The following is a 15,018-nucleotide window of genomic DNA, read 5'->3' on the forward strand; positions in this document are numbered from 1 at the left end:
TTGAAACACGTAAAGAAATGATCAATTCCTATTTTAGACTTAAAATGTATGAAATATGGATATTATATTTTCGTGTTATAAATTGCATGTATATCAAAAATAAATATTAATTCCTATTTTAGGTTCAATGATACCATATAGGGAGATGATCACTTCCTGCTTCAATCTCAATGTATGTAAAATAGAAATGAAAACTTTATGTTTTTGATCATATTTATGCCAAATAGAAATAATCACTTTTTGGTTTTGACTGAAAGTGTGCCAAAAAGAGAAACGATTATTTCATATTTTATATTTAATGTCTCCCATATAGTGAAATGATCACTTCTTGTGCTCGACAAAATGTGTGTCAAAAACAGATGGCCGGCATGACCAAGCGTCTTAAGACGTGCGACTCGTAATCTGAGGGTCGCGGGTTCGCATCCTTATCGCGCCAAACATGCTCGCCCTTTCAGTCGTGGGGGCGTTATAATGTGACGGTCAGTCCCACTATTCGTTGGTAAACGAGTAGCCCAAGAGTTGGCGGTGGGTGGTGATGACTAGCTACCTTCCCTCTAATCTTACACTGCTAAATTAGAGACAGCTAGCGTAGATAATAGAACCTCGAGTAGCTTTGTGCGAAATTTAAAAAAAACAAAAAACCAAAACAGATATTCGTGTTTTAGAATATATGTTTTTCAACTACAGACATGATCCCATTGTGATTTAGAGTAAATATATGCTAAATATGCAGATGATCCCTTCCTGTTTTTGACTAAATGTGTGCCAAAAAGAGAAACGATCATTTTATATTTTATATTTAATGTGTGCCATATAGTGAAATGATCACTTCGTGTTTCAGTCTGAGTGTGTACCAAACATAAAAATGATCATTTCTTCTTTTAAACTGAATGCATGCAAAATAGGGAGGTGCTAACTACGTTTTTTAAGCTAAATGTGTTCCAAATAAGGAAATGATAACTTAATGATTTAAACTGAAAGTGCACCAATTATGTAAATGATCACTTATGTAAATGATTATGTGGAGATGATTGCTCTTTATTTGAAACACAACATGTGCCAAATAGGGATGTTATTGATTCATGTATTAGGCTGAATGTGTGACAAATAGAAATACGATCGCGTCATGTTTTAGACTGAACGTCTCCCAAGTACCGAAATAATCAATTTGTCTATCACATCCAAAGTGTACTAAGTAGCGAGATAATAATTTCGAGTGTCAGACTTGATCAGTACCGTAAATAAAGATAACCGTTGATAGTTAGGACTCCGTGTGTGCCAAATGTCGAGGTAATCACGTCGAATACAATATTAAATGCGACAAAATAGCGATATTATTCCTTCGTTTTTATATTGAATTTATACTAAGTATGAAGATGATCATTCCATGTTTTAGACTGAAAGTGTCCAAAATAATGAGATGATCTCTTCACGTTTTGCACTAATGTGTACCAAACAGAATCATGGTCACTTCTTCATTTATACTAAATGTTTGCCATATATGGATATAATAATTTCTTTTTTTACATTCAACGTATACGAAATAGAATCATGATCACTTCTTGTTTTATAGTAAATATGTGTGTAGTAAGAATATAGTCATTTCCTGATTTAGATTTAGTATGTGATCAGATCGAATTTTCGACACAGTATTTGACATCTACTAGATGATCACTCGTGTTCCAAAGTGAGTGTTCATGAAATTCATATTTTAAGCTAAACGTATGCCAAAGAGTTAGATAATAATTTTATTTTTCACGTTATTGTGTGGCTAAAAAAAGAGATGATTACCTCATGCTTAAGATTGAATGTGTACCATGTATGAAGATGATAATTTGTATTTTAAATTGAATATGTGCGAAATAAGGAATAGATCACATCATGTTTCAGATTGAATGTATGCCAAATAGAGAGATGATTAATTCATGTCGTAAGATGAACGTATGTCAAATACTTTTTTTCTTTACTGAATTTCAAATAAATAGAAATATGATCTCTTCATATTTTTAACTGAATGTGTTCCAAATACAGCGACGATCACTTCGTATTTTTGACTGATTTTGTAACAAGTAGATTATCAGTTCGTGTTTTAGACTTAAGATATACGAAACAGGGATATTATATTTTCGAGTTGTAGAATGAGAGTATGAAAATTATCATTTCGTTTTCTCGACCATGGCTTCTTGATTTTACTTAATGTCTGTCAAATAAGTGTATGATTATTTCATGTTTTATAAAGACTGTTAGACAATCACTTTGTGTTTTAAAGTGAATGTGTCCCAGATAAGGAGATGATCATTTTATGTTTTAAAGTCAATGTGTCCCCCATAGGCAGACGATCGTTTCGTGTTTTAAATGTAATGTGTCCCAAATAGGTACTGACCATCATCAACGCTATTACCACATTAAAGCTTGTGATGATGTCCTTATTTCATCCTTCGAGTCATGAGAATAGCTTTTTGTGTCTGTAAGACGTCATTTGGCTCAATTCTTTGTGATTAAGTAAATAATAGAAAATAATTGTGGACGGATCCTGTAAATCGTCAACCATGGATGTTTTTTACATAGTACACCCACGTCTCTGTATTCAATGTTTAGCACTCCGATAATTACATAATATTCGAGTAATTCGGTGTATATTTTTTTGCTTGGAATTCAGTGCATAGTATTACTGGTAAGTAGAATGGTTATTTAGAAAACTTCTAATACAATATTTTAATTAGAGGAGTTTGTTATGCTACGAATTATTGAATTATTTTTGAATGGTTAATAACTTCCCTTTATGGAGAGCTATTAATTCACCAGTTATCTCGAATAAATTTATATTAAGAAATGTTAAATATCTGTGAATAAATGCATGCAATAGTAAAGTTTTAATGTTGTATATATCACCATTTGTTTCCTTTGCACATTTTTGATCTCGTGACCTATGAAAGTAAGTTCATCTTGGTAGCTGATGTGTGGTATAATGATGGTACGAACTTATTATGGTAATTGTATTCAGAACTTATTGGCTGTTCTGAGTAATAAGGATAGAATACGTCTTTTTTATGATGAAAAATATAGTTGGTAGGAAAGTTTTCTTTGTTTTCTGTGCATCACGTTGTTCAGTAGTTCATACAAAAATATTTTAGGGTTTAAATAAGCTTTTTTTTGGAGTGGTCTAAGGATTTTCATGCTGAATCTGAACTGTTGTTTATTCGCTGATGTTAATGTTGTTGTCATGATTACATAACACATAATATTTGATTTATGTTTGTTATACTGAAGTATACAAGAGATGCATAACGGTTTTACCATCTTTCCAACCGGACTTTTCTCTGGACAAGTAAAAATGTGATATATTATCTCAAACATATGTAGTATCGTTATAAAGGAAGTTTCGCCGTTGCCATAGAAAATGCAGGGGCTCAATTTTAAATTATAATTAAGATGTAAATTCATGTTTAAGAATGAGCTGTTATTAAAACAAGCAAAAATAAAATCATTGAAAATGTGGAATTTTCATTTAAAACCAAAGTTTTAGAATATTTGTGATAGAAGTGATCTTAATGATATTAAGCAATATTTTGGCTGTCATACAATAATAATAGGTGCGCTTTAACACCTGCTAATTAGAATCTAAGTTACGTTTAGAACATATGGTATTGAAACTGCTGGTACTGGTGCTAGTAAAAGACCTCATTTAAGTATGATTGACGTGTTTTGGTAAGAGATCTTCGATATAAGGTAAATGTTCTCGTGAAAGATTATTAGGTGAAGAAAAACATGGAATTGTTTGTTTGTTTGTTTGTTAAGCACATAAATACACAAAGGGCTATCTTTGCTCTGTCCACCACGGATATTGAAGCACGGTTTCTAGTGTTGTATATCCGCAGACATACCGTTGTATCTCTTTGGGGAGGAGGGAGCTTATACAACTGTCTGACAGTCCTGTGGAAACCAAATTTTAGAATTTAGTTATTTACTTGTTCCAAAAATTGTTTGTTGCTAAAACAGCATTGAGGCATTTTAATATATGTTGATACTCAAGTAAGCAGTTTGCGTCGTGCTAATTCCTAACCTTTGGTACAAATACAGTCATGTAATGTATCGACATTCTTGTTATAGATACTGACTGTACAGTATACCAATCTCTCGTGGCTCCTTTCCGCACCAAACCTTCTTTGTAGATTCTGCTTTGTTTAGTATGCTGACGAACTTATTAATTACGTCACGCATTCACGAGTCACTTTTGACCTATACAAATTCGTAGCATTGTAATTAATAAAGATCTAATATAGTCGACACCAAAATTTTTGTTTCGTGTTTCTTTTAATTGTTTTAAATATGTTGTTTTTTGTTTTTTTTAAAGAGAGTTTGACAAGACGTAAGTGTTTGTATAAGTTTAATCCGTAGTTCGTAACATTAAACTACAGGTCTTAACGCATGTATAAGCAAAGGAAAAAATTAATATTGGTGATAAGTAAAATATAGAAGACCTATAGTAATTTAAGGTTAAAGTGTTTGATACCTTAACAACATGTAATTTATAAAGAAAGAGTTAATTATGTAAGTGAAATTAAAGTACAAAAAATGTTACTTTAAATACAGATGAATTAAAAAGAATAGCTCTTATTAACATGTAAAATGAATAGCTCTTTTTAACATGTAAAATGAAAACAAAATAATTTAACACTTAACAGAAAATTTACAGTACTAAATATTTTTCTTTAACAGCACGATTTGTTTGCACGGATTTATTTTGTGATAACGTTATTCTTTTGTTGGCGAATTTGTTTGGACTATCTGGTGAAAATGTCCTCCAGTGGCACGGAGGTATGTCTGCGAACTCACATCGTTAAAAACCGATTTCGATACTTGTGATGGGCAGAGCATAGATAGCCAATTGTGTAGCTTTGTGCTTATTTCTAAAGGAATAAATAAACAGGTAAAAATAATTCGAAAGCTGGTTCATGTAAACGATAATAAAATAGATTATTTCTCCCTTCACGTTTTCGAACACTTGAATAATGTGGTAACTTCTAGACCATGTTTACAAATGACACTAATTACACTACCCCAAGGTAAAAAAAATCAATTTGTCTGTACAAAATGACTTGGTATACGCTATAGCCAACACATAATAAAAACTTAAACTTGGGCCACTCTTCTGACTAGAATACAGCTCGTTATCTTATTAAATCTCGTTTTAGTATTTCACAGGCTCCATATTTATAATCAACCTTTTATGTACTAGAAAACCTGACTTCAACATCTATAGTACTTTCTAGGCTTAATTTAATATCACTACTACAACTAACATCTACATTACAACGTTAAAATATAGCTTATAACATATAGCTCATGCCCACTTTCTTGGACAATCTTAATAAAAAATACTAATAAAATACACAATCTATATTTCACAAGTCCCTTTTGTGTTATTCTCTTCCGAGGCCCATTATATACATACTGGAAACCATACTGTTCCATGTTGTCACTGGCTATCCTGGGTAGTGAATCTACTAGTAAATGAGGCCCTGATGATTCTCTGGAAGTGGTCTTTACAGGAACTTCGGGCTCCTTAAGAGGTTTGGGTTTTGGTGAGAGAAGTTCTTTGCTGAATGTACCCAGTTGACCATTTTCTCAACGATGTACTTCTAAAGATTATCACAGAGGATTGCTTTTGACTTAGCTAATCTATCCTTGAAACACCTCTTAACTGTGGAGTTTTTCTTCTCTTGCAACGAGAATTGTTCACTCATATTATGTCACATGAAATTCAGTTTTAACAAGATTTACATTATAACTACCTTTTATTTTATTCAAATCTGATTTTATTCTTTCCTGGATAATAAATCTTTATTCTTCGCGTACGCGAGAGCTCTTCGAACTACTAATTCCTCAAGACATGTTACAGTATTCAATTCTACTACATCCCAGTTAAGAGGTGAAGAAATATGGATAATAGCGCCCTGTATGAGTATTTCAGTTCTTGTTTGTGCTATAATCACTTTCCGTGTTTTCACTGGAAGTTCAACCTGTGATGTAGTAATTGCCATGTAGTACACAGGGATTTCCTAGTCATAAACTGTGAAGCTATCTGAAGCACATCTAATTTCACATTCATATCTCTAGATCAAATCTTCTCCCAATGCGCACTCTTCTTTAATATCAATTACTCATGCGTCATCAGACAAAGATAAATTCCAACTTTCCACTTGCTGGAACTTAATGTTCAATCTCCTTTCTTCTTCCATCTTTGAAAGCATTTTCCTATCTTTAATTATTAACAAATCGAATCTGATAATTGTAGTTGTAGAATACGTATCAATCAGCATATTAAGAGAATTTCTATAAATAATGAACTTATTTTCTCATTTCAAACATCTCGAGTATTCCCAGACGAACTTTGCCTCAGACATCATTCTTGTTCTCTGTCTTATTAACTCTATGCTATTCCTTTAATATAATTAGCTCTGTCTCATTAGCTTAATAAGAGGTGTTATGGTGATTTTTAACTGTAATTGCTAGGTTTCTCTACGTTTATAACAATTATCTCTCTCTGGTATTCTGTAAAAAGAGCTCTTATTCCAAACTAACCTTTGGCTGTAGTTCTTGAGGAATTTTTACCATCAACTCACATTTGAAACATCATTTTTCAGTGGTTTATCTATTCTTTTCGTTTAATATTTCGATGCAATCAATAAAGGAATATTAATGTTTAAATACTTTAGAACTTACATTTCTAGATTAAACTGCAACTGCAAGAAATGTGAAACATATAAAATCTATCATAATTACAATTTACATTATATTGGACAGAAACGTAGAAATTTGAAGTTTAGAAGAAAAGGACAAAAGTACTCCTGGTAAATTGAAATCAAGTGATTCGACCTTTGAGGAACATATGGTGAGCTATTCACGTATTATCGATTATAACAATGTACAAACATTAGAAAGAATATTAAAAATAAATTGCATATAAGTGAATCATTAGAAACTGGTAAAATAATATTATTTGAGTAGAAATTTAAATCCTAATGCCACGAAAGTAAATTTTTGGAAATAATTTTTTTAATTGCGGAACTGTACAAAATTCAAATTGTGCACGTTTCTTTACAAGGATATATAAATGATTTTTTGTCCCTTTTGTCTTCTGAAAATTATTGAGCATGTTCCATCAAATCATACAAATTATTTTTAAGTCTTTATTATTGTTTTTAATTTTTTACAACGAATTATTTGCATTTTGAAACTTTGGACGTGTCAACTCTTTATTTATGAAACTTTTGCACAAGAACTGTCAGCTAGATATAACGGATATTACTGTTCAATATTCCACCTATTAACTCGAAAATAATTTCAAATTAAGCTTGATATGACTTACATATTTTTCCATAGCAGTCCATTGGTTTCTTTCTTAGTTAATGTTGATCTGATAAACAAATACTGGAACTGGATTAAAAAATGCCATGGTTGGAGTAGTCCAGATTCTTCAGTAACAGTTAGCATAGCTATAATACTAATAGGCATAAACTAAATAAGTTCTCTTATTCCATATTTTGCAATAGATGGTGTCTTAGGGTGGAATTTTTGAGCAAATGAAGAAAGGTGTGTTGCTGGCTTTATCTTGGCATTTAATATTCCGTCTTCCAGAAGTCTTATTCTGTTACTCATGTTTCCTTCTACTTTGTTTATGCCTTGTTTACTTCATGTTTTCTTTTATTAATTTTCATCATAAGAAGGCTGATGATGCTTTTCAGTGGCACAGTGGTATGTCTGCAAACTTACAATGCTAGAATCCGGTTTTGATACCCGTGGGAGAAAGATAGTCCATTATGTAGCTTTATATTTGATTACAAAAAAAAAAACAACCTTTGCTGCAGTTTGTCATTACAGCCTTCCCATACTTCTTAATTCATAGTTTTATAGTGTACCTGTGTATTTATGGTGGTTTCAGCAACATAATCCTCAATTACATTTATTTCTTAATTAAATTTTCCTTGGATCCAAAACCTCTTTCTTTTAACTTGAGCCACTTACCTACTGCTCTTCTGTAAACTCATTTCCTCATCACACTTTGTCTTCTTTTAATTTTCTCTGATTTTTTTTTTGGTCCTCTGTTAGTTTCATATATCTTTCCAATAATTTGTGATCTAATTTTTCATGATTGTCTTTTAATTTTCTAGCTTTTCTTTCTAAACCTTATCTTAGTAACTTAATAATCTCAAGTAAAGCTTCCGTCTCATTCAATGACCTCGTGATCACCATACATACGGTTTGAAATTCATCAAAATAATCCCACTTCGAATATAAGCGGCGTAATTTTTATTGGCGAATTATTTTGACTTATCTGGTGAAAATAATTTTTCAAATCACTTTTATAAATTATATTAAGTGTACATATTAATCTCAAACTAAACTTATTTATGCAAAATAACTCAACATGTGCAACAGTTAACACAAATACAAAAAACTTAAACATAATGATTGACTCACAATTTTCTATCTTCTTAACTATCATTTTATTACTTTGTTAACTCAGTATTTATTATCTACCATGACATCTCGAGAATGTTTTGCAAAACGGAAAATTCTAGGCCTACAAAAACAGGTGTATCTCTTATGTGGGTGTCTGTTTCCAAGTGGATACAACAATTGAAAGCTAGAGGATGAGACTAATACAGATTTCACAAAGAATACGAATGTTTACTGAGAATTTCAACTTATAATAGGTCAAGTAATTGTTTCTTATACTTAGACTAGAGTGATGAAATCTTTATTGAACCAAGTTACTCATGCCAGTTTGTATTTTCCCCCCATCAACCTACGTTACCAAATAAATTTTCTAAAAGAGTGTTCCAAGGTAAAAATTCAAGTTAACCCTTGTTGTAACCTTTGCAAAATCCAAGTTACCACTCAAATTTCACCACAACAATAAAAAAGGAAACTATTCATATTCTAAATTAACACAATGCTCACTCGCAATTGAACTTACACTACTACTTACCAAAATCTGTAGGTGCAGTCCCAATTCCGACACAGTTGAAAAGTTCCCTACAGAATCACGAAAACTTACATAAGTCTCTGCTATTGAAACGATACAGAAATAATATGGCAACATGTGACTACAGTAGAAATCAATAACTTTAAATTCACTGATACAATAAAGTAAATCCAAACATAATATATATATATGTGGTGAGTGTATGTAAAAAACTGTGTGAAACTGTACGCAATTCTGCTTAAATTTTAGTGAAATTCTATTGAAAAAACCTATACAAAATCATTTAAAATATATATAAAAATATATTATATTAGGTTCTCCAGAAAGAAATGTCGTTTTTGAATTACGAAGTTTGGAAAAGTATAAACTAATGTTGTAAAACATGCTCTTAATCAAAGTAAGCACCACTTGCTTCAACACAATTTTGCCAGCGTGCAACGATGTTGTTTATGCCCCTGCTGTAGAAATCAGAGCTTCTATTGTCAATTAACTCCTTTGAAAGCTTCTTCTGCAGCTGTCTGGTTTTGAAAACGTTTATTGTTTAAAAGTTGTCAAAGTGCTTGAAAAAATAAAAATCTGTAGGGGAAAGGTCTGAGGAATAAGGTGGATGAGGCAGAACCTCGATATCCAAATCGTTCAATTTTTGGAGCATCGTCCTTGACAGGTCTCATAAGGCTGATTTTGTTAATCTTCAATCAGCTCATGTGGGACACACTTATCCAACTTTTTGTCTTTCCAATCGCACTCAGGTAGTTGACAATACTTGATTTGCTTGTGCCTAGCTTTTCAGCAAGCTCACGTATTGTTGTGCGAGAGTATGTCTCAACTACTTCCCTTATTGTGTTTTCATTTAAGAATGGCTTCCTTCCACGACCTTCATGGTCTTCAATACTTTCATTTCTATATCCAAACCTGTTCGTTCAATAACAGATCCATGGTCAAATGCCTGAGTAATGTTCCTTGTAGTTTCGGTAGGTTTTCGTCCAAGTTTAACGTTGTAGTGGAAAATCAGACAAAAGTTCTTCTTGTCCATGCTGTCTTGGGGGTTACAAAACTTATTCTGAGTAGAGTTGAAACAGGAGACAATTAAGACACCTTGTAAGTGACAAACGTTGCATTAAACCGACCAACCAACGATATGTTACTCAATATTCAGCTTCTAAATGTCACCGTGATAATTCCGACATTTATTTCTGGACAACTCAAAAAAATCGCTTTTTCCAGGTCCGAAAAGTTTTTTTTTAACATAGCAATAAACTCAAGTTTCTGATGTAAGAAAGTGGAGGTTGATATTTCCTAGACCAGTCTGCAAATCTAGCAGTGAAGATAATGGGTTAGTCCGCCTGCAACTATTGTCTGATTCACCAATAAGAATAAGTTGGTGTGTTAATTGAAAAGAACGTTTTCATTCTTGCAATGGAATTACAATTGACCCAATTAGTCCCTAGAGAAAGTTAAAGTTAGAATATTTTTTGACCAATGCTATGTTCCAAGGAAAAACAGCAACATTTTGTAAAGATTACAGTCAAACTAAATGAAGTGAAAAAACATAGTACAGCCCAGCAAGTCGTCACTATGGCAATCTGGAGGCGGAAGTTCTTCTATAGATTAGGGTTCGGCATAGCCAAGTGTGTTAAGGCGTTCGACTCGTAATTCCGAGGGTCGCGGGTTCGAATCCCGGTCGCACCAATCATGCTCGCCCTTCTAGCCGTGGGGGCGTTATAATGTGACGGTCAATCCCACTATTCGTTGGTAAAAGAGTATCCCAAGAGTTGGCGGTGGGTGGTGATGACTAGCTGCCTTCCCTCTAGTCTTACACTGTTAAATTAGGGACGGCTAGCACAGATAACCCTCGAGTAGCTTTGTGCGAAATTAAAAAAAAAACCTATAGATTAAAGAAATAGGAAATTATTACATAATGTGATGTCAATTCTTGATAATAATTATAGGCGTTTGAGTTCTAAATGACTCAATTATATTAATAGTATGTAATGACAGATTCTCATAAAATTATAATTATTGGCGTAGTCCGAGTTATCTGTCATATCTAGTTACAGATAAATAACAAACCTTTTCTGAGTCTCCACTGTATGTAATTGACGAAAGTTATATGGGCTGTTGTATGGACTCACCATATCTAATTATAGATTAAATAAATAAGAGGTGTATTCTGTGTACAAATTAAATAGACGTGGAATGAAAACACATCCCTGGCGTACTCCTCTTTTAATGATAACCCATATTCGGTCTCAAGGTCTTGTCTGTGTTTCAGTAAATTTCTTAAATATTCATGTCAAGTTTATTATAAAGATTAAGTTAGATACATAATTATACAACCTTTGATATTTAGACAGGCTGCAAGTGTACTTGTTCAAAATATGTTACATTTGAAATTGAACTCTGTTTGCAACTGACAAAACAAATAATAAAATTTGATATTATTTGTATATGTGTGAAAGATAATAGATCACATATTACCATAGTATTGTTCCTTTGATATTTAGACAGGCTGCAAGTGTACTTGTTCAAAATATGTTACATTTGAAATTGAACTCTGTTTGCAACTGACAAAACAAATAATAAAATTTGATATTATTTGTATATGTGTAAAAGATAATAGATCACATATTACCATAGTATTGTTCCAAAACCTATATCAAACTACTTTTTGATTAAGTGTTTTCTTACATACAATATTACATAAATAAAAATATAAACTCTGACTGAACTAAAAATATGAACTCAATTTACGAAAGTTGTAAGATAATTCAGTATATTGTAAGTTAAGATCTTTATTGTATACTGGAGTGTCTTGAAGTTTTAAAATAATATTTCAGTATGTTTGTTAAGTCTGTGATAGGCATAACTCGAGTTATTCATCCTATCTAGGTATATATAAACAACAAAATGTTTTGTATCTCCACTGTATGTAACTACTTGTATAAGCTTAACTTTTATGCTAAATTACACCTCAGAAATATCTGTTTTTAACGAGCATGTTTGAACAACTAAAGTGTTACATTAATATTATTATTAATGTATGTAAGCAAAATTAGACTTAACCAGCATAACAGACGTTATTAACAAATATTTCAAAATATACTAATGTATCAAGTCATCCCATAAGTAATGTCCGAAAATGTAATACAGAAAGTTCATCATCATTTCTGTCTTTGTAGAAGGCTTTAACTACCAAAATATGTAGTTGGACGTGTATAAAAATGTGTCAAAACTAGGAAAACGAGCTCCCCATGATATGACAGAACCCGACCTTAGTGCAAGAGTGGACATTTGCACTTCTCTGCACTCTCGTGAACGTAACTCACTTTTTTTGACAGGATAGTGACTAGAGATGAAAAATGGATATATTATAAAAATGTTAAGCGCTGCAGACAATAGCTCAGTGTAAGTGAACTGGCTAAACCACTGTCCAAAATGGACCTCCACCCTATGAAAATCTTGTTAAGTGTTTGGTGAGATATTGTTGTTGTGATCCACTTTGAGTTGCTGCCACTCAATGTAACTATAACATCAGACTTTTATTGTCAACAGTTAGAGAGCTTGAATGTTTCACTGAAAGAAAAAAGGCCTGCTTTGATCAATCGTAAAGGTGTTACACCAGGATAATGCACAGCCCTATACAGCAAGGATCACATCTGCAAAGACTGAAGAGCTAGACTGGAAAAAACTTTCACATCCTCCTTATTCTCCAGACCTTGCCCCACCTGATATAATCTATTCTGAAGTTTGCAGAACTATATTTATGGAAAAGAGCTTGGAACACATGAAGATGTCAAAACTATCCTCTCTACATTCTTTTTCTCCAAAACCCACGAATTTTATAGAAGTGGCATTCAGAAGCTTGTGAATCGTTGGCAGGAAGTAATTGATAATGATGGAACATACATTATTGATTAAATAACATTAAAAGCGTTTGAAACCCTTTCTATTTTTCTGAATATAAAATTGGACATTACTTGAGGGATGACCTGATATCATTAATGAAAATATCTTAGTTTATTAAATACTGACCTACAGCGCACTGTAATAATACTATTCGTATATATGTTCTAGCGTATCTAATTATAAAGTTAATAAACAACGGATGTATCCATTTACAAGAAAGCCCTATGTGTTTCACATTACAGGTTAACTATCTGAATTTGGGTAACCTAGATCAGGGGTTGGAAACCTACGGCCTGCGGGCTAGATCCAGTCCTTAGTCCACAAACGAAATATTACATCCACCCGGCCCACAGTAGTCCTAAAAATAATTCAAGTTTGTAAGTCTATCACAGGCCTGATTTCGAGCGACAAACATCAAGTCTCACACTAATCGCTGTATCCTTTACGACATGAATATTACTTAAATAAAATAAGCAGTATTCATAGTTCATTGTGTTTGATTATTATTACCTTCATTTATTAAATATAGAGACGAATGTGACTCTCACAGACATGACCTCTGACCCCTGTGCGGAAAGAAGTTGCCGACCCCTTTCACAGACATTTCAATAATATGATGGCCCGGCATGGCCAAGCGTGTTAAGACGTGCGACTCGTAATCTGAGGGTCGCGAGTTCGCATCCCTGTCGCGCAAAACATGCTTGCCCTTCCAGCCGTGAAGGTGTTATAATGTTACGGTCAATCCCACTATTCGTTGGTAAAAGAGTATCCCAAGAGTTGGCGGTGGGTGGTGATGACTAGTTGCCTTCCCTCTAGTCTTACACTGCTAAATTAGGGACGGCTAGCACAGATAGCCCTCGAGTAGCTTTGTGCAAAATTCCAAAACAAACAAACAAACAAGTCTGAGAGAATTTCAAGTGCCGCGGTTTTGAGGATTTCCACCGGTTTAACATTAGAAATGGCATGTGAACATTTTTCCCATGGTCACAATGAAGAGAAGCAAAGTAAAAGTAAAAATAATAAATTAAATAAGACTTTAATTCGAATTTTAATAAATTTATTCATGAACTTGAACAAGATTCTATATTTTTTTCGCACTTACAATATGTTCATTTGTTTTCTTATAGCAAAACCAAATCGGGCTATCTTGTGAGTCCACCAAGATGAATCGAACTCCCTCATTTTAATGTTGTAAATCTGTAGACTTACCGCTGTACCAGCGAGCAACTACAATAAGTGTAAGAGCTAGTTCTCATTTTATGTGTGTCTAACACTCAGTCGTTTTTAATTTAAGTTGTACCACTCATTGATTTTGTAAAATGTACTTGAAAAATCACTGTTATTTTCTCAAAGTACGATTGTTTCATTTCATGATAAAGGGAGAAGTTTGGTAAACAAAGCTCGCTGAAAGAAGAGGGGGGATTCCAGAGGTTTCTTACAAAACTCTAACCTGTCTTTTTTAACGGGTACTTCAGTTAATCGTAATAATAATACAAGTAATCCAGAGTGAAAACTAAATGAAGTAATTTTAAGTTTTTCATGTTATGTTCTTTACGAAATAAACAACTTTAGAGTATAACTCTTGTTAATATCCTTATTGTAAATATTGATGTGAATATTACACCGGAAATCATAAGGTAAACATTGCTGGGAAGTTATTTTCATGAACGTGTACTGCTAGAAAACCGCTTGTGAAGAGGGAGAGCTAAATTAAAAGGTTGAAATGGGTATCCATCCCACAACAAACAGTGGAATGACCAAGAAAGTTTGAGAGGTGTTTGTTTCACTGTTAAATCTAAGTTCAAACTGTTCAGCAACAATCAACGACAGTTTGTCCGACAGTGGACAGAAGAACAGTATCATAGTCAATGTGCAAAGTGAAGCCTGGTGAATATCAATGTGCATTTATTTATACTACAATGATGACAATTTGAGAGTCTGATTCATCGTGTCGTTTCTTCAGGAACTTATCATCCAGCAACAGCTATTTGAAGTGTGTAACAAGTTTGGTGAAAAGTTACTTTGACAGTACAATAGCCAATAGAACACTCAAGAACTTGGCACAGCACAGACATATCTAAGTCTGTATGAGCTTGCATAAAAACTTGGATCAAAAAGTA

This window comes from Tachypleus tridentatus, chromosome 10 (assembly GCF_004210375.1).
Source record: "Tachypleus tridentatus isolate NWPU-2018 chromosome 10, ASM421037v1, whole genome shotgun sequence".
NCBI lineage: Eukaryota > Metazoa > Arthropoda > Merostomata > Xiphosura > Limulidae > Tachypleus > Tachypleus tridentatus.